The sequence below is a fragment of the Oncorhynchus masou genome, chromosome 5 (assembly GCF_036934945.1).
Source record: "Oncorhynchus masou masou isolate Uvic2021 chromosome 5, UVic_Omas_1.1, whole genome shotgun sequence".
Taxonomy (NCBI): domain Eukaryota; kingdom Metazoa; phylum Chordata; class Actinopteri; order Salmoniformes; family Salmonidae; genus Oncorhynchus; species Oncorhynchus masou.
In genome coordinates, this window is record NC_088216.1 from 30,361,892 (window position 1) to 30,389,092 (window position 27,201).

The 27,201-nt window shown below is 42.5% G+C and overlaps 1 pseudogene; it reads right to left on the reverse strand.

Annotated features, from left to right (window-relative positions):
• Nucleotides 1-11,266: 11,266 nt before the first annotated feature.
• On the reverse strand, nt 11,267-23,718 carry LOC135528846 (uncharacterized; annotated as a pseudogene).
• Nucleotides 23,719-27,201: the final 3,483 nt, after the last annotated feature.

Consider the following 27,201-nt stretch of genomic DNA (forward strand, 5'->3'; position numbering starts at 1 on the left):
GGACACCCGGGCCGAGGTGTGTCTCATTTCGCTGACGACCCTCCCGGTTCCTCCCACCGACATCCTAATAAGGAAAACAAGAACAAAGAGAACGAATTCGGCAGTGGGAGGGTCGTCACAATTACAGAGACTAACTTATTGTTGATTATCTCCATAATAAAGATATTTTACCTGATCTGTATAATCGAACCAAACTTGTTTTGAACTGTATTTACACTAGGGTAGTCCATCCGTCTTTCTGGATATCTACCCACCTGTAGGTCTGCTAATTTTAAGTGTAAACCGTCAAGATCATAAATATTCAGGAAGAGAGAACAGTTTAGTAAATCACTCTAAAACCATTCCAAAAGTCCAATAATTATGGCTATATGCTAGATAAATGCGCAAGTATTGTTTCTCACACAAGTTTATTGTTGCCCATACAAACTTACTTATACTGAACAAAAATATAAAAGCAGGATGCAACAATTTCAAATATTTTACTCAGTAACAGTTCATATAAGGTAATCAGCCAATTGAAACACACACACTAGGCCCTAATCTATGGATTTTCACATGCCTGGGCAGGGGTGGGCCTGGGAGGGCATAGGCCCACACACTTGGCAGCCAAGCCCACTCACTGGGGAGCCAGTCCCAGACAATCAGAATGAGTTTTCCCCCACAAAAGGGCTTAATTCATTTTGAACGATCCCGCAAGTGAAGAAGCCGGATGTGGAGGTCCTGGCGTGAACATACTGCCAATTGTACGCTCCCTCAAAACTTCAGACGTTTGTGGCATCATGTTGTGTGACAAAACTGAACATTTTAAAGTGGCCTTTTATTGTCCACTGCACAAGGTGCACCTGTGTAATGATTATGCTGTTTAATCAGGTTCTTGATATGCCACACCTGTCAGTTGGATGGATTATCTTGGCAAAGGAGAAATGCTCACTAACAGAGGTGTAAACAAATTTGTGCACAACATTTCAGAAAAATTATATTTTTGTGCGTATGGAACATTCTGGGATTTTTTATTTGAGCTCATGAAACATGGGACCAACACTTTACATGTTGCATTTATATTTTTGTTCAGGAAGGTATTCAGACCCCTTGACCTTTCCACATTTTGTTAGGTTACAGCCTTATTCTAAAATGTATTAGATTGATGATTTAATCAATCTACACACAATACCCCATAATGACAAAGCAAAAATAGGTTCTTAAAAATGTTTGCTAACTTATTTAAAAAATATATAAAAAATAACTATCATATTTACATAAATATTCAGACCCTTTACTCAGTACTTTATTGAAGAACCTTTGGCAGCTATTACAGCCTTGAGTCTTGTGTATGATGCCACAAGTTTGGCACACCTGTATTTGGGGAGTTTCTCCCATTCTTCACTGCAGATCCTATCAAGCTCTGTCAAGTAGGATGGGGAGAGTTGCTGCAAAGCTATTTTCAGGTCTCTCCACAGATGTTCGATCGGGTTCACGTCTGGGCTTTGGCCGGGCCACTAATGGACATTCAGAGACTTGTCCCGAAGCCACTCATGCGTTGTCTTGGCTGTGTGCTTAGGGTCGATGTCCTGTTGGAAGGCGAATCTTCGCCCCAGTCTTAGGTCCGGAGTGCTCTAGAGCAGGTTTTCATCAAGCATCTCTCTGTACTTTGCTCCGTTCATCTTTGCCTCGATCCTGACTCGTCTCCCAGTCCCTGCCACTGAAAAATACCCCTCACAGCATGATGCTGCCACCACCATGTTTCACCGTAGGGATGGTGCTAGGTTTCCTCCAGACATGGCGCTTTGCATTCAGATCTTTGCCTCGACACAATCCTGTCTCCGAGCTCTACAGACAATTCCTTCAACCTCATGGCTTGGTTTTTGCTCTGACATGCACTGTCAACTGTGGGACCTTATATTAACAGGTGTGTGCCTTTCCAAATCATGTCCAATCAATGTAATTTACCTCAGGTGGACTCCAATTAAGTTGTAGAAACATCTCAAGGATGATCAATGGAAACAGTTCAATTTCTTGTCTCATAGCAAAGGGTCTGAATACTTATACTCTACCCTGACCTTCCTGAATATAGAATATGCAGGGACATTAAAGGCAGAAATAGGAGAAGATTTCTTCAGCCATGTCTAAGAAAAACTAGATTAGTGTCATTTAATAAATATTCCACATGTTCACTTTTCGAAATAATGCTATGAATATTCAGATGACCTCTTAATATTCCTTTAGGATTGGAACGAGGGTCCCAGAGCTCTTTAGCCTGATTAACGGTTTGAAAAAGGTTCATGGTACAATGCTTTCTAATAGCTGGGTTAAGGGAACTGAGGTTCTGTCTCAAAGGTGGGTTTTGTTTGGGACAAGACCAGTGCATTCAGAAAGTTTTCAGACCCCATAACTTTTTCCACATTTTGTTACGTTACGGCCTTATTCTAAAATTGATTAAATAAAAACAATTTCTCATCAATCTACACACAATACCTGTCACGACTTCCGCCAAAGTCGGTCCCTCTCCTTGTTTGGGCGGCCTTCGGCGGTCGACGTCATCAGCCTTCAAGCCATCACCGATCCATTTGTAATTTTTCATTTGTTTTGTCTTTTTTTTCTACACACCTGGTTTTAATTTCCCCCATTACATGTTCATTATTTAACCCTCTGGTTTCCCCCATGTTTGTGTGCGTGTTTGTTTTATTGTAAGGCTGTATTCTGATGGCTGGTTTTGTTGTTAGGCCCATTTATTTCGTGGTACCGGTATTTTTCCCGCACCATTAGTATTCTGTTTGTACTGGTGTTTTCTTTAACTAAATACCTACAAAATACCTTGTCCACGCATCTCAGCTTTACCGCACCTGACACCTTTCACCGGTTACCCACAGCCTTGACAATACCCCAGAATGACGAAGTGAAATCATGTTTTTAGAAATGTTAGCACATATATTAAAATAGAAAACAGAAATACCTCATTTACATAAGTATTCAGACCCTTTGCTATGGGACTCGAAATTGAGCTGTTTCCATTGATCATCCTTGAGATGTTTCTACAACTTGATTGGAGTCGACCTGTGGTAAATTCAATTGATTGGACATGATTTGGAAAGGCACACACATGTCTATATAAGATCCCACAGATGTCAGTGCATGTTAGAGCAAAAACCAAGCCATAAGGTCGAAGGAATTGTCCGTAGAGCTCCGAGAAAGGATTGTGTTGAGGCACAGACATAGCGATGATCCTTCATGTTCCACCATTCAGCAATGGTTTTGGTCTAGATGGCTAATTCGGGGGAGTTTTCTCCACTTCTCCCAGAATTACATCCTCCATATCAGCCTTCTTTTCTGCAGGTGTCCTAACTCCAGTCTGATGGGGAATTTGGTACCCTGGGCCACTTGGGTGCTTGTTGATTCCAGATCCTACCAATGGGACATTAAAAAGTGTAATATCTTATGTTTCACCGAGTCGTGTCTGAACGACGACATTAACAACATACAGCTGGCGGGTTATACACTCTTATCAGCAGGATAGAACAGCAGCCTCTGGTAAGACACGGGGCAGGGGCCTATGAATAAATGTAAACAACAGCTGGTGCACGATATCTAAGGAAGTCTCGAAGCTTTGCTCACCTGAGGTAGAGTATCTCATGATAAACTGTAGACCATGGTATCTGCCAAGAGAGTTTTCATCTGTATTTTTTGTAGCTGTCTACATACCATCACAGACCAATGCGGGCACTAAAACCACACACAATAAGCTGTATATCGCCGTAAGCAAACAGGAAAATACTCATCCAGGGGCGGCGCTCCTAGTGGCCGGGGACTTTAATGCAGGGAAACTTACATCAGTTTTACCTAATTTCTATCAGCATGTTAAATGTGCAACCAGAGGGGAAAAAATTCTAGACCACCTTTACTCCACACACAAAGATGCGTACAAAACTCTCCCTCGCCCTCCATTTAGCAAATCTGACCATAATTCTATCCTCCTGATTACTGCTTACAAGAAAACATTAAAGCAGGAAGCACCAGTGACTTGACCTATAAAAATGTGGTCAGATGAAGCAGATGCTAAACTACAGGACTGTTTTGCTAGCACAGACTGGAATATGTTCCGGGATTCTTCTGATGACATTGAGGAGTACACACCATATCAGTCACTGGCTTTAGTGAGGGTGGTGAAAGGGAAAGAGCCGCGGAGAGAGACTTCAAAGGACAGTGTCACAGCCACGGCAGGACCAGGTGTCAACCTTTTTATTTTACCTTTATTTAACCAGGTAGGCTAGTTGAGAACAAGTTCTCATTTGCAACTGCGATCTGGCCAAGATAAAGCGTAGCAATTCGACACATACAACAACACAGAGTTACACATGGAATAAACAATACATACAGTCAATAGTACAGTAGAACAAAATAAAACAAATAGTCTATATACAGTGAGTGCAAATGAGGTAAGTTGAGGAAATAAATAGGCCATGGTGGTAAAGTAATTACAATATAGCAATTAAACACTGGAATGGTAGATTGGCAGAAGATGAATGTGCAGGTAGAGATACTGGGGTGCAAAGGAGCAAAATAAATAAATAAATACCAGTATGGGGATGAGGTAGGTAGATAGATGGGCTGTTTACAGATGGGCTATGTACAGGTGCAGTGATCTGTAAGCTGCTCTGACAGCTGGTGCTTAAAGCTAGTGAGGGAGATGTGAGTCTCCAGCTTCAGAGATTTTTGCAATTCGTTCCAGTCATGGGCAGCAGAGAACTGGAAGGAAAGACGACCAAAGGAGGAATTGGCTTTGGGGGTGACTAGTGAGATATATCTGCTGGAGTGCGTGCTACGAATGGGTGCTGCTATGGTGACCAGTGAGCTGAGATAAGGCGGGGCTTTACCTAGCAGAGACTTGTAGATAACCTGCAGCCAGTGGATTTGGCAACGGGTATGAAGCGAGGGCCAACCAACGAGAGCGTACAGGTCGCAATGGTGGGTAGTGTATGGGGCTTTGGTGACAAAATGGATGGGACTGTGATAGACTGCATCCAGTTTGTTGAGTAGAGTGTTGGAGGCTATTTTATAGATGACATCACCGAAGTCGAGGATCGGTAGGATGGTCAGTTTTACAAGGGTATGTTTGGCAGCATGAGTGAAGGATGCTTTGTTGCGATATAGGAAGCCGATTCTAGATTTAATTTTGGATTGGAGATGCTTAATGTGAGTCTGGAAGGAGAGTTTACAGTCTAACTAGACACCCAGGTATTTGTAGTTGTCCACGTATTCTAAGTCAGAGCCGTCGAGAGCAGTGATGCTGGACGGGCGGGCAGGTGCGGGCAGTGATCGATTGAATAGCATGCATTTTGTTTTATTTGCGTTTAAGAGCAGTTGGAGGCCACGGAAGGAGAGTTGTATGGCATTGAAGCTCGTCTGGAGGTTAGTTAACACAGTGTCCAAGGAGGGGCCAGAAGTATACAGAATGGTGTCGTCTGCGTAGAGGTGGATCAGAGAATCACCAGCAGAAAGAGCAACATCATTGATGTATACAGAAAAGAGAGTCGGCCTGAGAATTGAACCCTGTGGCACACCCATAGAGACTGTCAGAGGACCGGACAACAGTCCCTCCGATTTGACACACTGAACTCTATCAGAGAAATAGTTGGTAAACCAGGCGAGGCAATCATTTGAGAAACCAAGGCTGTCGAGTCTGCCAATAAGAATGTTGTGATTGAGTCGAAAGCCTTGGCCAGGTCGATGAATACGGCTGCACAGCAATGTCTCTTATCGATGGCGGTTATGATGTCGTTTAGAATCTTGAGCGTGCATGAGGTGCACCCATGACCAGCTCTGAAACCAGATTGCATAGCGGAGAAGGTATGGTGGGATTCGAAATGGTCAGTAATCTGTTTGTAAACTTGGCTTTTGAAGACCTTAGAAAGACAGGGTAGGATAGATATAGGTCTGTAGCAGTTTGGGTCTAGAGTGTCACCCCCTTTGAAGAGGGGGATGACCGCGGCAGCTTTCCAATCTTTGGGAATCTCAGACGATAGGAAAGAGAGTTTGAACAGGCTCGTAATAGGGGTTGCAACAATTTCGGCAGATATTTTTAGAAAGAGAGGGTCCAGATTGTCTAGCCTGGCTGATTTGTAGGGGTTCAGATTTTGCAGCTCTTTCAGAACATCAGCTATCTGGATTTGGGTAGAGGAGAAATGGTGGGGGCTTTGGCGGGTTGCTGTGGAGGGTGCCGGGCAGTTGACCGGGGTAGGGGTAGCCAAGTGGAAAGCATGGCCAGCCGTAGAGAAATGCTTATTGAAATTCTCAATTATAGTGGATTTATTGGTGGTGACAGTGTTTCCTAGCCGCAGAGCAGTGGGCAGCTGGGAGGAGGTGCTCTTATTCTCCATGGACTTTACAGTGTCCCAGAACTTTTTGAGTTAGTACTACATGATGCAAATTTCTGTTTGAAAAAGCTTGCCATAGCTTTTCTAACTGCCTGTGTATATTTGTTCCTAACTTCCCTGAAAAGTTGCATATCACGGGGGCTATTCAATGGTAATGCAGAACGCCACAGGATGTTTTTGTGCTGGTCAAGGGCAGACAGGTCTGGAGTGAACCAAGGACTATATCTATTCCTAGTTAAAAAAAATTTGAGAGGGGCATGCTTATTTAGGATGGTGAGGAAGGCACTTTTAAAGAATAGCCAGGCATCATCAATTGACGGGATGAGGTCAATGTCATTCCAGGATACCCCGACCAGGTCGATTAGAAAGGCCTGCTCGCTGAAATGTTTCAGGGAGCGTTTGACAGTGATGAGGGGTGGTCGCTTGGTTGCAGACCCATTACGGATGCAGGCAATGAGGCAGTGATCGCTGAGATCTTTATTGAAAACAGCAGAGGTGTATTGGGATGGCGAGTTAGGATGACATCTATGAGGGTGCCCATGTTTACTGATTTGGGGTTGAACCTGGTAGGTTCATTGATAATTTGTGTGAGATTGAGGGCATCAAGCTTAGTTCGTAAGATGGCCGGGGTGTTAAGCATGTCCCAGTTTAGGTCACCTAGTAGCACGAGCTCAGAAGATAGATGGGGGGCAATCAATTCACATATGGTATCGAGGGCACAGCTGGGGGCAGAGGGAGGTCTATAGCAAGCGGCAACAGTGAGAGACTTGTTTCTGGAAAGGTGAATTTTTAGAAGTAGAAGCTCAAATTGTTTGGGTACAGACTTAGCCTGCATAGTTCTGTATTACTATCTAAGTCTGCAGTAGATTGCAACACTGCCCCCTTTGACAGTTCTATCTTGGCGGAAAATGTTATAGTTAAAACGTTATAGTTAACCTTGTTGCCAGCAGCACCAGTATAGGGAACAGTGGCACAGCATTGTCCAGTTACCGCAGTGATGGCACAAAACCCTATCAGCCACACCCACAATTTATAGAACCGCAAACTCTTGCAAACAGAGTGTTGACAGTTCAAGAGAAATGGTTTTGCGACTTCCCCTGGCTACATTATAATCCATCAATAAAAGGAGTTTTCAAGCCGGCCATCTTTTGGCCGAAGAGCGGATGCTGCCTTCATTAGTGCAGGATTTAGGAACTGGAGAAAAGTCATTGAAAAATTCACAGCACATCAAAACGGCCAAACCCACCGCCACTTTGTAACTGTAAGAGCACGCCAACTAAATCCAATCAGTGCCCAGTTATCCAGCGAGTAAGTTAAACAGCAGGAGGACGCAAGGCATTTCTTGATGAAAATGGTTAGTTCAGTGCCGCATGTAGTAAGACAGGGACAAGCCTTTAGAGGCCACACGGATGACAGTGGGAATTCATACCAGCTTTTGAAACTTAGGGCAAAAGAGGATGATCTCATTTTACTGAAGTGGTTAACGGAGCATACCACAATGTAAACAGGCCCCAAAGCACAGAAAGAAATTCTGAACATCATGGCCAATACAGTCATTCGAGGCATTGCAGCTGAGATTAAGTCTCTTCCGATTGTGCAATTTTCAGTAATTGTTGATGGTACTCAAGATGTCTCTGGTGCTGAACAGGAGAGTGTCTGCCTGCGTTATGCTGACCATGACCGTGTCCCTCACGAGGAGTTTATTGGGCTATACAGGGTGTCGGAGACAACAAGGGCATTGCGAAAGTGGCAACTGATGTGTTGTTGATTTGTCCATGTCTGGCTTACGTAGGCAGAGTTACGATAGTGCCTCAAACATGGCAGGAAAATACACAGGTTTACAGGCAATTGTGAGGAGGCAGCAGCCATTAGCCTTCTATATGCATTGTATAAATCTGATTACACAGGCTGGCTGCTCAGCCTCCCACAGTTAGGTGTCCTCTATGGCCAGTCAGGAAAGTTTAAGAGTTTGAATGTTTGAATCAATTGCCACGCCCAAAGATACACATCTGACCACCCTGAAACCCCTATGTCCAACAAGGTGGACTGTGCAGAAGAGCTGTGCTTGGGCAGTATGAGCGGGTACTAAGCAGCCTAGAGGAGATAGCAAAAACTGCATCCAAGACAGCTTCAACTGGCAGTGGCTTATTTGAGCACTTCATCAAAGGCAAGATAGTGTTGGGCCTCACACTTGCCTCTGCTGTTCTTGGAGAGCTTGAATGCCTAATCATTTCACTGCAGAAGACAACTCAGACTGTCTCTGGTATGCAGGCTGCAGTCGAGTGTGTGCGATCATCTCTTAGGGGCAAGAGAAATGACGAAAGCTACCTTGCACTGTATGAGAAAGCAACAACATTGATTGACTCCATTGAGACACACTCAAGACGATTTGCTGGCAAAGCAGTGGATCGCTATAGAGCAGAATTTTTTAAAGTGTTGGATGGAGTGGAGGCTCAGTTTGGCAACCGTTTTGACCAGGACAGTCTAAATGTCCTGCAAAAGTTGGAAAGAGCACTTCTCACAGGGGAGTTGGATAAGTCTCTAAATCAGTACCCTGAGCTGAACATAGATTCTCTTTCGGTGCAGTTTCCTCTCTTTTGCAACAAATACCCCTGTAGCAGCATTGGAGAGGCAGCAGAGGTCCTCAGGAGGCTTCCAGTGGAGGTGCGGAGGTTGTTTGACCAAGTTGAGATGCTGATCAGAATTTTGTTTGTGGTGCCAGTGTCCTCCTGTGAGGCTGAGAGGAGTTTCAGTGCACTCCGCAGGTTAAAGACTTGGCCAAGAGATAATGAATGGCGTAGTTGTCTGTAATGTACATAAAGACAGGCTGGACAGTCTCAAGAGGGAAAATATCTGCCAGCAATTTGTTGGATCCATTGAAACCCTCAAACATATGTTCGGTTCTTTTGTTCAGTAGTGTGTATAGCAGTGGTTCTCAACCTTTTTCGGGTACTGGAACCCCTGCATATTTTGAGGCAAGGCGGGCAAGGTTTTGAGCGGTCCTCAGGGACCTCCACCCCCTCTATATTATATGTAAAGTTACTGGAATCCTTGTGACATTCCACTTTTTATTTCACAGACACCTTGCAATTACACCAGGGACCCCTGGGGGTCCACGGAACCCTGTTTGAGAACCCCTGGTGTATAGTATGATATTTGTTATTTTGTTTAGTGGTTTTCAGTACACTTTCTAATTATTTATTTTATTTTATTTAAAATTGCATACTTTGTGTGACATACTTGTCCATAGCAGTTGTTTGAACAATAAATAAGTATTTTAGAAGGATATTTTGGTTGATTTATTTGGGTTATTCATTGAAGTAGTTATTTCGCTTTTAGAACTGTACTTATTTAGAGTTTTTTGTTCTTGTAAAGCTATTGTTGCAGACTCAGGCCAGTGGCACATATTTAATGACTATATAAATGTATCAGAAAAAGTAAAAAAGGTCAATTGTCATGCATAGGTGTAATAGGTGGCAGGGAAGTCAGGCGCAGGAGAGTCAAACTGAGTGTAAAATGGAGTCTTTTAATAAAGTTCCACGATTATGCTCCATAACAATAAATGAACAAACAAACCAAACATGGGTACGAGGACCCAACGTGCACCTATGTAACAATCACACTATACTGACAATAAAACAATCTCTGACAAAGACATGAGGGGAAACAGAGGGTTAAATACACAACAGGTAATGAATGGGATAAAAAAACAGGTGTGTGGGAAGACAAGACAAAACCAATGGAAAATGAAAAAAGGATCAATGATGGCTAGAAGACCGGTGACGTCGAACGCCGAGCACCGCCCGAACAAGGAGAGGCAACGACTTCGGCAGAAGTCGTGACATCAATTCAATACTGAGACCAACTTTGTGAGGGTTCTCAATGGAGATTCGTTTAGATGAGATCGCACCATGTTCATAATATTTACGAAAACTGCACCCATATGCAGTGTACAGTACCATTTCCACCTATTGGCCTTTCTTGGTATTCCTGGTTGTAAATACATACTGGACTGATATGGAACACTGCTAGAACTATTATTATTATTAGTATTATAACGATTTAAGTATTTGAACAAGTTGTGACAACCCTTCAGTTAACTACCTATCCAATAGTAGTAATTATGGTTCCTCAATATAAATGTAACATATTACAATGTATGCTTTGTGTTACAGCCCTACTTTTGGTGTCCCCCTCAGGAATTGCTCTTGAGTAAATGTCATGTACTTGTCACCTCCAAAGTTGATATCAGATTTTCGCCCCTGCTCCGACGAACCATCAAACAGGCAAAGCCTCAATACAGGACTAAGATCGAATCGTACTACACCGGCTCTGACGCTCGTTGGATGTGGCAGGGCTTGCAAACTATTACAGACTACAAAGAGAAGCACAGCCGAGAGCTGCCCAGTGATACGAGCCTAACAGACGAGCTAAATAACTTCTATGCAAATAACACTGAAACACGCATAAGAGCATCAGCTGTTCCAGACGACTGTGTGATCACTTTCTCCGCAGCCGATGTGAATAAGACCTTTAAACAGGTCAACATTCACAAGGCCGCAGGGCCAGATGGATTACCAGGATGTGTACTCAGAGCATGCGCTGACCAACTGGCAAGTGTCTTCACTGACATTTTCAACCTCTCCCTGGCCCAGTCTGTAATACCAACATGTTTCAAGCAGACCACCATAGTCCCTGTGGCCAAGAACACTAAGGTAACCTGCCTAAATGACTACCAACCCGTAGCACTCACATCTGTAGCCAAGAAATGTTTTGAAAGGCTCATCATGGCTCACATCAATACCATTATCCCAGAAACCCTATACCCACTCCAGTTTGCATACCACAGCAACAGATCCACAGATGATGCAATCTCTATTGCACTCCACACTGCCCTTTCAGACCTGGAAAAAGGAACACTTATGTGAGAATGCTATTCATTGACTACAGCTCAGCGTTCAACACCATAGTGCCCTCAAAGTTCATCACTAAGCTAAGGAACCTGGAACTAAACACTTACCTCTTCAAATGGATCCTGGACTTCCTGACGGGCCGCCCCCAGGTGGTAAGGTTAAGTAACAACACATCCGCCATGCTGATCCTCAACACGGAGGCCCCTCAGGGGTGTGTGCTCAGGCCCCTCCTGTACTCCATGACTGCACAGCCAGGCATGACTTCAACACCATCATTAAGTTTGCTGATGACACAACAGTGCCTGATCACTGACAATGATGAGACAGCCTATAGGGAGGAGGTCAGAGAGCACGCCCCCATTCTCATCGACGGGGCTGTAGTGGAGCAGGTTAAGAGCTTCAAGTCTCTTGGTGTCCACGTCACCAACAAACTAACAAACTATCCACTGGACACAGGAAGCTATTTTTACCTTACACAGGGACACTGAGGTGTTGCACTCAAGAAGCCAAAACCCTGCATAGAGGGGCTCAGTAAACGTGGTGTGGAATGTGTGGAGGTGGGTCAGTGTTTCAGAAGTGACACTGTAGAAGGAGAGAGTGCCGGCCGGGCCAGTCCAGAAACACTCCTACTTTGTGGGAGCCGGAGGAGGGGAAAGGTATGTCAGTGGCACTCTTATTGTGGGAGGCAGAGTAACTTTTATCAGAGCAGTGCAGACTCCAGGACTTGTCATTGGATCCAAGCACACCGTCCTCATCCCCCTTGTTCCTATTGATTCCTTTATATGTCATTCCCATGTAAGACCACTCTGCTTCCCAGTAACAGCATCCAGACAGAGCCTCTCTACACAGCACCATTTCCCTTTGTTCAAATCTCTCTGGGTGATCAGGATACGGCTGCTCCTCCAACCATGTCACCTTTCTGTTCTCCTGGGACAGTGTGAGGAGTCTGTGTGTTGTGTTTAGGTCCAGTGGGAGCTCACAAGCATCTGGTGGGGATCAGGACACAATACGTATTTTACAAATCATCAAGAGGTATATATTTTTGACTTCACTGTGCACCCTCTTACCTGCCGAGTGAAACTTCAGGGTGCGTCTCATTATTAGCATATGAACAGAAGAAGCATAGGAGAGAATCATACAAAACATTCCCAGTTGTAAACGGCATCAATGTTCATTGAAACTGTCCCTAATTTACATGCAGCACTGTCTAACATGCCACAAACACTGTATTTTGGAATATTCACAGCTTAGTGGTGAATTGGGGGAGTTCGCTGCAATGAGCTCACATTTTAGTGTTGAGGTTCTTGCAGTATGAGCGGTCCTTCGATGTAACATATGACGACAAAACAAAAATAACCAATGAAAATAGCCTCATCAATAAATTATGTAACGAAAGGTATGGGCTATGTACTGCATGTAGTTTGATAGTTATAGTTATATCATGAACAAAACAAGAAAGATAGCCATGGTTCTTCAGCAATGTGTGTTAGGCTACACTACCGGTCAAAATGCCAAGAGTGTTACGATCGTCGATGGAAGGATCAGACCAAGGTGCAGCGTGGTAGGTGTACATTTTAATTTATTAAATGAACACCGAAAAACCAACAAATACGAACCGTAACGTCTAATAGGGCTAAACAGCACAGTACCAAAAACAAGATCCCACAAACTACAGGTGGAAAAAAGCTGCCTAAGTATGATCCCCAATCAGAGACAACGATAGACAGCTGCCTCTGATTGGGAACCATACCCTGCCAATAAAGAAATAGAAAACATAGATTGCCCACCCTAGTCACACCCTGACCTAACCAAATAGAGAATAAAAAGGATCTCTAAGGTCAGGGCGTGACAAAGAGTGTGCAAAGCTGTCATCAAGGCAAAGGGTGGCTATTTGAAGAATCTTAAATATAAAATATATTTAGATTTGTTTAACACTTTTTTGGTTACTACATGATTCCATATGTGTTATTTCATAGTTTTGATATCTTCACTATTATTCTACAATGTAGAAAATAGTAAACACAAAGAAAAACCCTTCAAACTTTTGACAGGTAGTGTACTTTGTAGTTACTGTGCGAGACTGTAAATATAATGTACTGCTTATAACTCATTGAGCTTTGAATTCTGCTTCCATAGAATGAGAGCCAACATTTGAGTCAACATGAAATACACTTAGTCTTCATTGCAGTCAACACTCACATTTTTTAGGTCCAGGTTTGATCCTGCACTCTCCACCATTTCCCATACTGTAGAGATAGAATTGTTTTGAGTGAAGCACATATGCACACGCCTACATAACGCATAACTCAGAACAAATGTATAATTTCTTAATATGGATTTATACAAACCCTCTACATACTTGAGTTTCTCCAGTCTCAAGTGTGGATCCTCCAGTCCAACAGAAAGCAGTCTCAATCCTGTGTCTCCTAGGTGATTGTAGCTCAGATCCAGCTCTCTCAGGTGTAAGGGGTTTGACCTCAGAGCTGTGTCGAGAGAAACACAGCCCTCATCTGTGATCTGGCAGCCTGACAGCCTGTAGAGAGTTGATCAAGACTTCACACACTGCTACCATTTAGTAATACAGAAAATGGCAGAAGCATATGTTGTTTTTTTCATACGATATTCAACAAATACAGGAATACTGACCTTAGTGTTTCCAGTTTACAGTGTGGATTCTCCAGTCCAGCAGAGAGTAGCTTTACTCCTGAATCCTGCAGGTCATTGTCACTCAGGTCCAGCTCTCTCAGGTAAGAGGAGTTGAGAGCTGAGGCCAACACTTCACAGCATCCTTCTGAAAGGTTACAATGGTTCAGCCTAAATTATGTGTAAAAAAGAAAATGATAACAGTTTCCAACAAAAAGAGTAACAAGACTGTTTAGTAGTACAGACTGGGAATTGTTCGGGGATTCATCCGATAGCATTGAGGAGTTTATCACATCAGTCACAGGCTTCATCAATAAGTGCATAGACGACGTCGTCCCCACAGCGACTATACGAACGTATCCAGACCAAAAACCATGTATTACAGGCAATATCTGCTCTGGGCTAAAGGCTAGAGCTACCGCTTACAAGGAATCGGACACAGACATGGATGCATACAAGAAAGCCTGCTACGATGAGACATCAAACATGGACAAAAGGACAATACAGGCTCCAACACTCTTCGGATGTGTCAGGGCTTGCAGACGATAACGGATTACAAACCCAGCCATGAGATGAGCTAAACAAGCTAAATGAGTTTTATTCTCACTTCAAGGAAAACAACACCCGAGTCTTGCACGAAAGCCCGTTGTTCCGGATGACCGTGTGATCTCTCTCCATGGCCGATGAAAGTAAACAACAGGTAAACACTCGCAAGGCGGGCCAGACGGAATACCATGGTGCGTTCTAAGAGAATGCACAGACCAGCTGGTGTCTTCACGGACATTTTCAATCTATCCTTGTCCCAGTCTGTAATTCCAACATGTTTCAAGCTGACAACCACTGTCCCTGTTCCCAACAACTCCAAGGTAACCTTCCTAAATGACTATAAGGCTGGTCATGACACACATCAACACCATCATCCCAGACACCTACTCCAATTCGCATACCGCCCCAACAGATCAACAGATGACGTAATCTCAATTGCACTTCACACTGCCCTCTCCCACCTGGACAAGAGGGGAAATAACTATGTGAGAATGCTGTTCATAGACTACAGTGTTCAACACTATTGTCCCCTCCCTGGGACTGAACACCTCCCTTTGCAACAGGATACTGGACTTTTTGACGGGCCGTCCCCAGGTGATGAGGGTAGGCAACAACACCTCCACCTCGCTGACCCTCAACACTGGAGCCCCTCAGGGGTGCGTGCTTAGTCAACTCCTGTACTCCCTGTTTACCCATGACTGCGTTGCCATCCACGACTCCAACACATTCATCAAGTTGGCTGACGACACAACAGTGGTAAGCCTTATCACCAATGGCAACAAGACAGGCTACAGGGAGGAGGTCAGAGACTTGGCAGTGTGGTGCCAAGACATAAACCTCTTCCTCAACGTCAGTGTCAGGATTTGGCCAGGATTGTTCCGGTTTTGGCCCCTAGATGCGCCCATTGTGCTTTTTAACCCTTTTGTTTTCCTTTGTTTCCAGTTATTATTTGCACCTGTGCCTCGTTTCCCTTGAATGTATTTAAACCCTTAGTTTTCCTCAGTTCTTTGCTCTGTGTTTGAATGTTAGCACCCAGCCCCAGCGATGCTGTGAACATTTGTTGCGCCAGTTGGACTCTCTTGTGGTACTCTGTTTTTGTCTGCTGTACCTACCACCTTGTGGATTTACCTTTTGACTTGGAGGATTACCTTTTTCTCTTGGAATTACTTTTGAGGTTGTGGATTTATATTTTTGCCTGAACTTTCCTTTTTACTTTATTAAAACACAGTCTCAAGTACTGCTGTGTCTGCCTCATCTTCTGGGCTCTGCCTGACTATTAGTGGCTCAGTTTGCTAAGTGACTGTTTCTCACACCGGAGACCCAAGTTCGTAACCGGGTCTTGACAGTCAGTAAGACAAAGGAGCCGATGGTGGCTACAGGATGAAAAGGGGAGAGCACGCCCCCATCCACATTGACAGGGCTGTAGTGGAGCGGGTTGAAAGCTTCAAGTTCCTTGCCATCCACACCACTAAGGAAGCGACATGGTCCACAAACCCCCACAGTCATGAAGAGGGCAATACGGCACCTCTTCCCTTTCAGGTGGCTAAAAAGATTTGGCATGGGCCCTCAGATCCTCAAAGAATTCTACAACTGCACCATCGAGCATCTTGACTAGCTGCATCACCGCTTGGTATGGAAAATGCACCACCCTTGACCACAAAGCGCTACAGAGGGTGGTGCAGATGGCCCAGTACATCAATGAGGCCAAGCTCCCTGCCATCCAGGACCTCTATATCAAGTGGTGTCAGAAGGCCCAAAAAAGACTTCAGCCACCCAAGCTATAGACAGTTCACTCTGGTACCTTCCGGCAAACGGAGGGGAGGCAGTGTAGCCTAGTGGTTAGAGCATTGGACTAGTAACCGGAAGGTTGCAAGTTCAAATCCCCGACCTGACAAGGTACAAAATCTGTCGTTCTGCCCCTGAACAGGCAGTTAACCCACTGTTCCTTGGCCGTCATTGAAAATAAGAATTTGTTCTTAACTGACTTGCCTGGTTAAATAAAGGTAAAAAAAAAACTACAAAAAAAACGGTACCGGACCAACAGGCTTCGAGACAGCTTCTAAGACGCCAAGCCATAAGACTGCTAAATAGCCAGGAGACTGCAAAATTGTTAATTAAATGGTTACCCAGACTATCTGCATTGACCCTATCTTGCACTGAATCTATGCACATTCACACGACTATGCATGCACACTATATACACTCACTCACACACACTACACTGCCACTCAAACAAAACCCACACGCATAACATATGCACACACACATGCATACCGACACAAAACACATTCTCACTCTACATACACACACACCTTCACACATCATATACTGCTGCTACTCAGTTCTTTATTTTTACTCTCATTATCTGTCCTGATGCCTAGTCACTTTACCCTGTCTTTATGTACATATCTACCTCAAATACTGCGTACCGCTGCACATTGATCTGGTACTGGTACTCCCTGTATATAGCTCCACATTGATCTGGTACTCCCTGTATATAGCTCCACATTGATCTGGTACTCCCTGTATATAGCTCCACATTGATCTGGTACTGGTACACACTGTATATAGCTCCACATTGATCTGGTACTGGTACTCCCTGTATATAGCTCCACATTGATCTGGTACTGGCACTTCCTGTATATAGCTGCACATTGATCTGGTACTGGTACTCCCTGTATATAGCTGCACATTGATCTGGTACTGGTACTTCCTTTATATAGCTGCACATGGATCTGGTACTGGTACTTCCTGTATATAGCTCCACATTGATCTGGTACTGGTACACACTGTATATAGCTCCACATTGATCTGGTACTGGTACTCCCTGTATATAGCTCCACATTGATCTGGTACTGGCACTTCCTGTATATAGCTGCACATTGATCTGGTACTGGTACTCCCTGTATATAGCTGCACATTGATCTGGTACTGGTACTTCCTTTATATAGCTGCACATGGATCTGGTACTGGTACTTCCTGTATATAGCTCCACATTGATCTGGTACTGGTACTCTCTGTATATAGCTGCACATGGATCTGGTACAGGTACTTCCTGTATATATCTTTATTCTTGTGTATTTTATTCCTCGAGTTACTATTTTTTTAATATCTTTTTTTTTACTCTGAATTGTTGGGAAGGGCTCGTGAGCTATTATTTCACAGTAAACCTGTTGTATTCGGCGAACGTGACAAATAAAATGTTTGATTTAAATTAATAAAGTAAATTGAGCATAGTAGTGAATAAAACATTTTTTTGTAAAAAAATATATATTTCTGTCGGATGATTAGTATTTAAATATCCAGGTACTTACCTCACAGTTCTAGAAGCTTTGACCAATGGCAGCAGCTTTAGCCGACCTTCCTCTGATCTGGAGTACTTCTTGAGTTCAAACACATCCAAGTCCTCTTCTGACATCAACAACACAAAGACCAGAGCTGACCACTGGGCAGGTGAGCGATCTTCTCTGGAGATTTTCCCTGAGCTCAGGTAGCTTTGGATCTCATCCACAACAGAATAATCATTCAGTTCATTCAGACAATGGAACAGATTGATACACCTCTCTGGAGAGAGATTCTCCCTGATCTTCTTCTTAATGTACTTGACTGTTTCGATATTGTACTGTGAACTGCTTCTTGTCTGTGTCAGTAGACCGCGTAAATGATTCCGATTGGACTCCACTGATAGACCCAGAAGGAAACGGAGAAAAAGGTCTAGGTGTCCAGTCTCACTCTGCCAGGCCTTATGCAGAGGTTATCCACAGGCGGACAGAGGGAAACAGATTTCCCTTGATGAGGTTCGTCAGCAGCACTTCAACAGAGGTCGACTCTGTGACATCATACATACAATTCTTGCTCTGGAAGTCTAGAGTCATGTGAAACTCATCCAGACCATCAAGGACAATCAAAACTTTGTACTTGCTCTCACTGTAATTTCCTGATCCTTTCAATGTCATAAAAAGGTGGTTGAGAAATTCTTTTTCAATCCTTTTTGCATATTCGATACATTCATGAAGAATATCTACCAAACTGTGTTTTTCCCCAGTCATTGAATTCAGCTCCCGAAAAGGGAGGGGAAAGATGAATTGGATATCCTGATTTGATTCCCTTTCCAGCAAATCCAGAATGAACTTCTGCACAGATACTGTTTTTCCAATTCCAGCAACTCCTTTTGTTAACACAGTTCTGATTTGGTTGTCTTGTATGGGTAAGGTCTTAAAAATATTATTACATTTGATAGGCATCTCTGGTCATTTCCTGGATGCCGCCTCGATCTGTCTCACCTCATGTTCGAGATTGACCTCTCCACTTCCACCCTCTGTGATGTAGAGCTCTGTGTAGATCTTATTGAGAAGTTTTGTAACGCCTTGCTTAGCCACTCCCTCAAATACACGTTGACAGTTCTTCCGCAGATTGGATTGTAGTTTTTGTTGGCACATCATAACATACCCATTTGAGAGACCTAGCAATGAATTCAAAATATGACTTTCAAATCCAATACAACCAGTTTAAGACAAGAAAAAACAACACATATTTACAAAAAAAAAACATATTCACCAAGATTACCAGCAACTAACATTATTCAATTAATTCACTATTATTTTGTGTCTCCTCTTATTATTTACCATCTTCTGTAGAGTTTACAGGAGGGTTTGCTGTGGCAATAACAAGGCCTCCAGTCTCATTGCTGTTGGCTGGAGAAGCAGCATGAGTCATAGATGTTTTCTCTGGCGCTTCCTCAACACCAACCTCTCCTAAAACAGAAGGAGTAAGGTTTCTACCCAGCACTCTAACAGAAACATAATCATGATAGATTATCGTCGCTGTCGGATGAAGACATGGTAACTCATATTTATTTTTTAAAATGTTTTGATTGAAAGCAGTAACCCCTCAATGTACTCAGAACATTTCATGACACTAAAACCAATAAAAAGTATTCTAAATAGCTTCTGAAATGTTATAATTGTGTGTTCGTTAATGGGAAAATATGGACGTTTTCTCTATTTCCAGAAAAATATCTGTTTTGTAGATAAGAGGTTATCATCCGGCAGTGAAGTTATGCTGTTGCTCTAAGGTCTTTTCTCCTATTAGAAATTACGTTCTGATTGATTAAGGGATACGATTGTCACCCCACCCAAACATCTTACATAACCACAATTCAATAAAAAAAAAATTCAACTGAATTGTGAAAGAGAAATAGAATAGTAAAAATTGTGTACAAACATACAATCAGAATGAAACACCATATGATATTATTCACCAGCATCTGGAGAGTTGACATGGATGCTGATGTTAACTGGACCATCAATATGGCAGCCAGTGAGTGCAGGGGAAATAACATGGCCTCCTGTCTGAGCACTGATGGTGGGATGGACAGAAGCTCCCTGATGTGAATTGGTGGATGTTCTCCCAGCATTTTCTTCCTAACCACTGGCATCTCATCAGGACAAAGAGGGGAGGGGCTTTGACTGGTTAGCACCCTAACATTATAGGACCCTTTTCCTCTAATAAATTAAGCTTGTCAAGAATGTTGTCTGACTATCAGTAAAAGACAGATGAATGTTGGAAAACATTTGTTATGATTAACTTTATGTGCAGAAATAATAGAACAATTCTGAATGACCTTTTTTACAGTCTGTCATTAACTTCTCAGCTCGATTGTTGTGTTTCATCTTCCTCAGGATCTTCAGTGAGATATCCAGAGCGGTCACAAAGCTGTAGGTCTCCACCATCTTGTCCACAATGTCCTCTCTGTCAGCACCCTCTAACTTGCATTTTGAGATGGGAGAGAAGCCCAACTGGGAGATAAACCCATCAGGTTGCTTAAGGTACTATTTAAATGTCTTCAACGCATCCATACCCAGCTCTGTCAGAGTGGCCAGAAGCAGCTCTGCAGTAGATGTGGCCATTGTAGATCATGGAACACTAGGAAGGAGCAGACAAAAAATAGTGAGGCTTGCCTTAAAAGGGATGTGGCGCAGCGGTCTAAGGCACTACAGACCCTGGTTCAATTCCAGGCTGTATCACAACTGTCCATGATTCGGAGTCCCATAGGGCAGCGCAAAATTGGCCCAGCGTTGTCTGGGTTAGGGTTTGGCTGACTTGCCTAGTTAAATAAAGGATAAATATATATATATTTTAATAAATAAATAATCAATATATAGTCTGTCGCACAGTGGTGTAGGCACTCTCGGGTGTAGGCGATAAGATAACTTTAATGTTGAGTATGTATGGCGCCCTAGTATGGCGCCCTTGAAGCAAATTCGGTTTAAGTGCCTTGCTCAAGGTCACATTGACAGATTTTTCATCTTGTCGGTTCGGGTATTGAACCAGCAACCTTTCGGTTACTGACCCAAAATGGACATTGTATTTGGTTTTGAAAGAAGAGGAGACAATCTGAACTTTTCTTCAACTTCTTTAATAACCTGTAGATTTAGGACGAGGACTATTCAACTATATTCTTACGAGGTCAGATATAAAGTATTGTATATAAAGCAACACACACACACCAATAAAGCAATTTTCTTTAAATGAAATGTTGCTAAAAGTAATTAGGAAAGAAATGGAGGGCACAGTGTGAGTTGAGGTGCAACCCAAAATTTGTATCATCATTGTGTGTGTGTGTGTGTGTGTGTGTGTGTGTGTGTGTGTGGTCCATCCAACCTTGATCCTCTTGGCTATGTGTGTGTGTGTTTGCGTGAAAGATAAATTCCTCTTCATTAGCTTATTAGTATAATTTTGTTACATTACAGCCTTATTCTAAAATTGATTAAATAAAACATTTTCCTCATCAATCACAATACCCCATAATGACAAATTGAAAACAGGTTTATAGATATTTTTTCTCATTTATAAAAAAAACGAAATATCTTATTTACATTTTTCAGACACTTTGCTATGAGACTCAAAATTGAGCTCAGGTTCATCCTGTTTCCATTGATCATCCTTGAGATGTTTCTACAACTTGATTGGAGTCCACCTGTGGTAAATTCAATTGATTGGACATGATTAGGAAAGGCACACACCTGTCTATATAAGGTCCCACAGTTGACGTTGCATGTCAGAGAAAACACCAAGCCATGAGGTCGAAGGAATTGTCCGTAGAGCTCCAAGACAGGATTGTGTTGAGGCGCAGATCTGGGGAAAGGGTATCAAACAAGTTCTGCACCATTGAAGGTCCCCAAGAACACAGTGACCTCCATCATTCCTAAATGGAAGAAGTTTGGAACCACCAAGACTCTTCTTAGAGCTGGCCGTCCGGGCAAACTGAGAAATCGGGGGAGAAGGGCCTTGGACATGGAAGTGACTGACCGAGCTCCAGAGCTTCTCTGTGGAGATGGGGGAACCTTCCAAAAGGAAAACCATCTCTGCAGCACTCCACCAGTCAGGCCTTTATGGTAGAGCGGCCAGACGGAAGCCACTGCTCAGTAAAAGGCACATGACAGCCTGCTTGGAGTTTGCCAAAGAGCACCTAAAGACTCTCAGACCATGAGAAACAAGGTTCTTTGGTCTGATGGAAACCAAGATTGAACTATTTGGCCTGAATGCCAAGCGTTACTTCTGGCGAAAACCTGGCACCATCTCTACGGTGAAGCATGGTTGTGGCGGCATCATGCTGTGGGGATGTTTTTCAGTGGCAGGAGACTAGTCGGGATTGAGGGAAAGATGAATGGAGGAATGTAGAGATCCTTGATTAAAAACCTGCTCCAGAGTGCTCAGGACCTCAGACTGGGTTGAAGGTTCACCTTCCAACAGGACTGTGACCCTAAGCACACAGCCAAGACAAAGCAGGAGTGGCTTTGGGCCAAGTCCCTGAATGTCCTTGAGTGGCCCGGACATGAACCCGGTCGAACATCTCTGGAGAGACTTCAAAATAGCTGTGCAGTGATGCTCTCCATCCAAACTGACAGTTTGAGAGAATCTCCAGAGAAGAATAGGAAAACTCCCCAAATACAGGCTGTAATCTCTGCCAAAGATGCTACAACAAAGTAAAGGGTCTGAATACTTATGTAAATAAGATATTTCCATTTTTTATTTAATAAATTAGCAACAATTTCTAAACCTGTTTTTGCTTTGTCATTATGAGGTATTGTGTGTAGATTGATGAGGGGGAAAAAACTATTTAATCGATTTTAGAATAAGATGTGGAAAAAGTCAAGGGGTCTGAACTTTCCGAATGCAGTGTACAGTTGAAGTCGGAGGTTTACACACATCTCCGCCAAATACATTTAAACTCAGTTTTTCACAATTCGTGACATTCAATCCTAGTAACAATTGCCTATCTTAGGTCAGTTAGGATCACCACTTTTATTCTAAGAATGAAATGTCAGAATAATAGACAATAATTTCAGCTTTTATTTCTTTCATATTCCCAGTGGGTCAGAAGGTGACGTTCAATTAGTATTTGGTAGCATTGCCTTTAAATTGTTTAACTTGGGTCAAACGTTTTGGATAGCTTCCCACAATAAGTTGGGTGAATTTTGGCCCATTCCTCCTGACAAAGCTGGTGTAACTGAGTCAGGTTTGTAAGGCCTCCTTGCTCGCATACGCTTTTTCAGTTCTGCCCACACATTTTCCATAGGATTCAGGTCAGGGCTTTGTGATGGCCACTCCAATACCGTGTCTTTGTTGTCCTTAAGCCATTTTGCCACAACTTTGGAAGTATGCTTGGGGTCAATGTCCATTTGGAAGACCCATTTGCGAGCTTTAACTTCCTGACTGATGTCTTGAGATGTTGCTTCAATATATCCACATAATTTTCCTTCTTCATGATGCTACTTATTTTGTGAAGTGCACCAGTCCTCCTGCAGCAAAGCACCCGCACATGTTGCTGCCACCCCCGTGCTTCACGGTTGGGATGGTGTTCTTCGGCTTGCAAGCCTCCCCCTTTTTCCTCCAAACATAACAATGGTCATTATGGCCAACCAGCTCTATTTTTTTTCATCAGACCAGAGGACATTTCTCCAAAAAATACAATCTTTGTGCCGTAGCAAACCATAGTCTGGCTTTTCTATGGCTGATTTGAAGCAGTGGCGTCTTCCTTATTGAGCGGCCTTTCAGGTTATGTCAATATAGGACTTGTTTTACTGTGGATATAGATACTTTTGTACCCAGCATCTTCACAAGCATCTTCACAAGGTCCTTTGCTGTTCTGTGATTGATTTGCACTTTTCACACCAAAGTACCTTCATCTCCATGAGACAGAACTCGTCTTCTTCCTGAGCAGTATGACGGCTGTGTGGTCCCATGGTGTTTATATTTGCGTACTATTGTTTGTACAGATGAACTTGGTACCTTCAGGTGTCTGGAAATTGCTCCCAAGGATGAACCAGACTTGCGGTCTACAATTTTTCTTCTGAGGTCTTGGCTGATTTATTTTGAGTTTCCTATGATGTCAAGCAATGAGGCACTGAGTTTGAAGGTAGGCCTTGAAATACATCCACAGGTACACCTCCAATTGATTAAAATTACGTCAATTAGCCTATCAGAAGCTTGTAAAGCCATGACATAATTTTCTGGAATTTTCCAAGCTTTTTAACGGCAGTCAACTTAGTGTATGTAATCATCTGACCCACTGAAATTGTGATAAGTGAAATAATCTGTCTGTAAACAATTTTTGGAAAAAATACTTGTGTCCTGCACAAAGTAGATGTCCTAACCGACTTGACAGAACTATAGTTTGTTAACAAGAAATTTGCGGAGTGGTTGAAAAACGAGTTTTAATGACTCCAACCTAAGTGTATGTAAACTTCTGACTTCAACTGTATATACAGTGCCTTGCGAAAGTATTCGGCCCCCTTGAACTTTGCGACCTTTTGCAACATTTCAGGCTTCAAACATAAACATATAAAACTGTATTTTTTTGTGAAGAATCAACAACAAGTGGGACACAATCATGAAGTGGAACGACATTTATTGAATATTTCAAACTTTTTTAACAAATCAAAAACTGAAAAATTGGGCGTGCAAAATTATTCAACCCCTTTACTTTCAGTGCAGCAAACTCTCTCCAGAAGTTCAGTGAGGATCTCTGAATGATCCAATGTTGACCTAAATGACTAATGATGATAAATACAATCCACCTGTGTGTAATCAAGTCTCTGTATAAATGCAACGGCACTGTGATAGTCTCAGAGGTCCGTTAAAAGCGCAGAGAGCATCATGAAGAACAAGGAACACACCAGGCAGGTCCGAGATACTGTTGTGAAGAAGTTTAAAGCCGGATTTGGATACAAAAAGATTTCCCAAGCTTTAAACATCCCAAGGAGCACTGTGCAAGCGATAATATTGAAATGGAAGGAGTATCAGACCACTGCAAATCTACCAAGACCTGGCAGTCCCTTTAAACTTTCAGCTCATACAAGGAGAAGACTGATCAGAGATGCAGCCAAGAGGCCCATGATCACTCTGGATGAACTGCAGAGATCTACAGCTGAGGTGGGAGACTCTGTCCATAGGACAACAATCAGTCGTATATTGCACAAATCTGGCCTTTATGGAAGAGTGGCGAGAAGAAAGCTATTTCTTAATAAAGATATCCATAAAAAGTGTTGTTTGCCACAAGCCACCTGGGAGACACACCAAACATGTGGAAGAAGGTGCTCTGGTCAGATGAAACCAAAATTGAACTTTTTGGCAACAATGCCAAACGTCATGTTTGGCGTAAAAGCAACACAGCTCATCATCCTGAACACACCATACACATGGTTTGGGCCTGCTTTTCTTCAGCAGGGACAGGGAAGATGGTTAAAATTGATGGGAAGATGGATGGAGCCAAATACAGGACCATTCTGGAAGAAAACCTGATGGAGTCTGCAAAAGACCTGAGATTGGGACGGAGATTTGTCTTCCAACAAGACAATGATCCAAAACATAACGCAAAATCTACAATGGAATGGTTCAAAAATAAACATATCCAGGTGTTAGAATGTCCAAGTCAAAGTCCAGACCTGAATCCAATCGAGAATCTGTGGAAAGAACTGAAAACTGCTGTTCACAAATGCTCTCAATCCAACCTCACTGAGCTCGAGCTGTTTTGCATGGAGGAATGGGAAAAAAAATTCAGTCTCTCGATGTGCAAAACTGATAGAGACATACCCCAAGCGACTTACAGCTGTAATCGCAGCAAAAGGTGGCGCTACAAAGTATTAACTTAAGGGGGCTGAATAATTTTGCACGCCAAATTTTTCAGTTTTTGATTTGTTAAAAAAGTTTGAAATATCCAATAAATGTCGTTCCACTTCATGATTGTGTCCCACTTGTTGTTGATTCTTCACAAAAAAATACAGTTTTATATGTTTATGTTTGAAGCCTGAAATGTTGCAAAAGTTCGCAAAGTTCAAGGGGGCCGAATAGTTTCGCAAGGCACTGTATAAATCAACCTTTAACAGTTTACAGGGTAAAGACATACATATAGCATTACACACATTGAACAATGCACATTATATACAGGTTAGTTAGTTCAACAGACTCTTGTCCATACATGTAACAATAGGCCTATGCAAAGAAAGCTCCACCTCTTGCATACTTTTGTTACATGTATAGTATCTTAAGAAAGTATTCATACCTGTTGACTTATTGCACATTTTTTCTAACCTATCTACACACAATACCCCATAATAACGAAGTTAAAATATGTTTTTAGATAATGTTGCACATTTATTGAAAATGAAAAACAGAAATATCTAATTGACATAAGTATTAAATACCCCTGAATCAATACATGTTAGAATCCTGTTTGGCAGCGATTACAGATTTTTCATTACTACATTACTAAAATATTGCTCTCTTGCTAGATTGATGACTAAAGTCATAGCGAAAAAGAGCAAAACGGCTGTCAGCTCAATTTGTTTTAACCTAAAGTACTTACACTTACATGTCCCAGGTGAAATGGAGTGTCTGATCCAAGCCATTTATTTACACCCACTATACTCAAATCACAGTATTCACTTCACTATGAGTTTTATCGTGATCAAATATAGGACCCTTACCTTTTTTTATTCCCATTGACAGACAGAACATGCCACATCACTGAAGTTTTGACCAAAGACAATGTGTACATTGTGTACATTGTGTAACAGGCATCGGTGTATCATTCTAGTTGGGCTACTGATTAACCTCACCCGGAGGAAGTCTGTGACCATATTGACAAAGCATCTCAGAGTAGGAGTGCTGATATTATATCAGTTTTGCTTTTCAGATCATAATGAATAATATTATATGGGCAGGGAGGACCTGATCCTAGCTCAGCACTCCTACTCTGAGACGCTTCATGATTAGGCTGCGGGTGCACAATGGTAATGATCAACTTTAGCGCAAGCAAATGCAGTCAAAGTCAAGTAAAACTGATTGCACCAGCTACACCAGGCCACTTAATTCATAGGTAGTATCACTTTTATAAGTTAGGTTGCAAACTATACAAATTGCAACATTGCTACAAATTGCTATGCAGTGATTACAATATAGTGGCTATATACAGGAAAGCCAAAGTTCCAAAAGCTGGGTCTAAAAGATGTGTATAGAAGATTAACAATATATTTTGCTGTGACTCTTATGTGGATGATGTAAATTATTGGTCTGATAGATGCTGCACTTGATGAATTTATGAAATTGTTTCTTCCAATTATTGATAAACATGCACCTGTTACGAAACTGTTAAGGTGTCATAGAATGATGAGGAATTGAAAAACTGTATGGTTGAAAGAGATAGGGCAAAAGGAGTGGCTAATAAG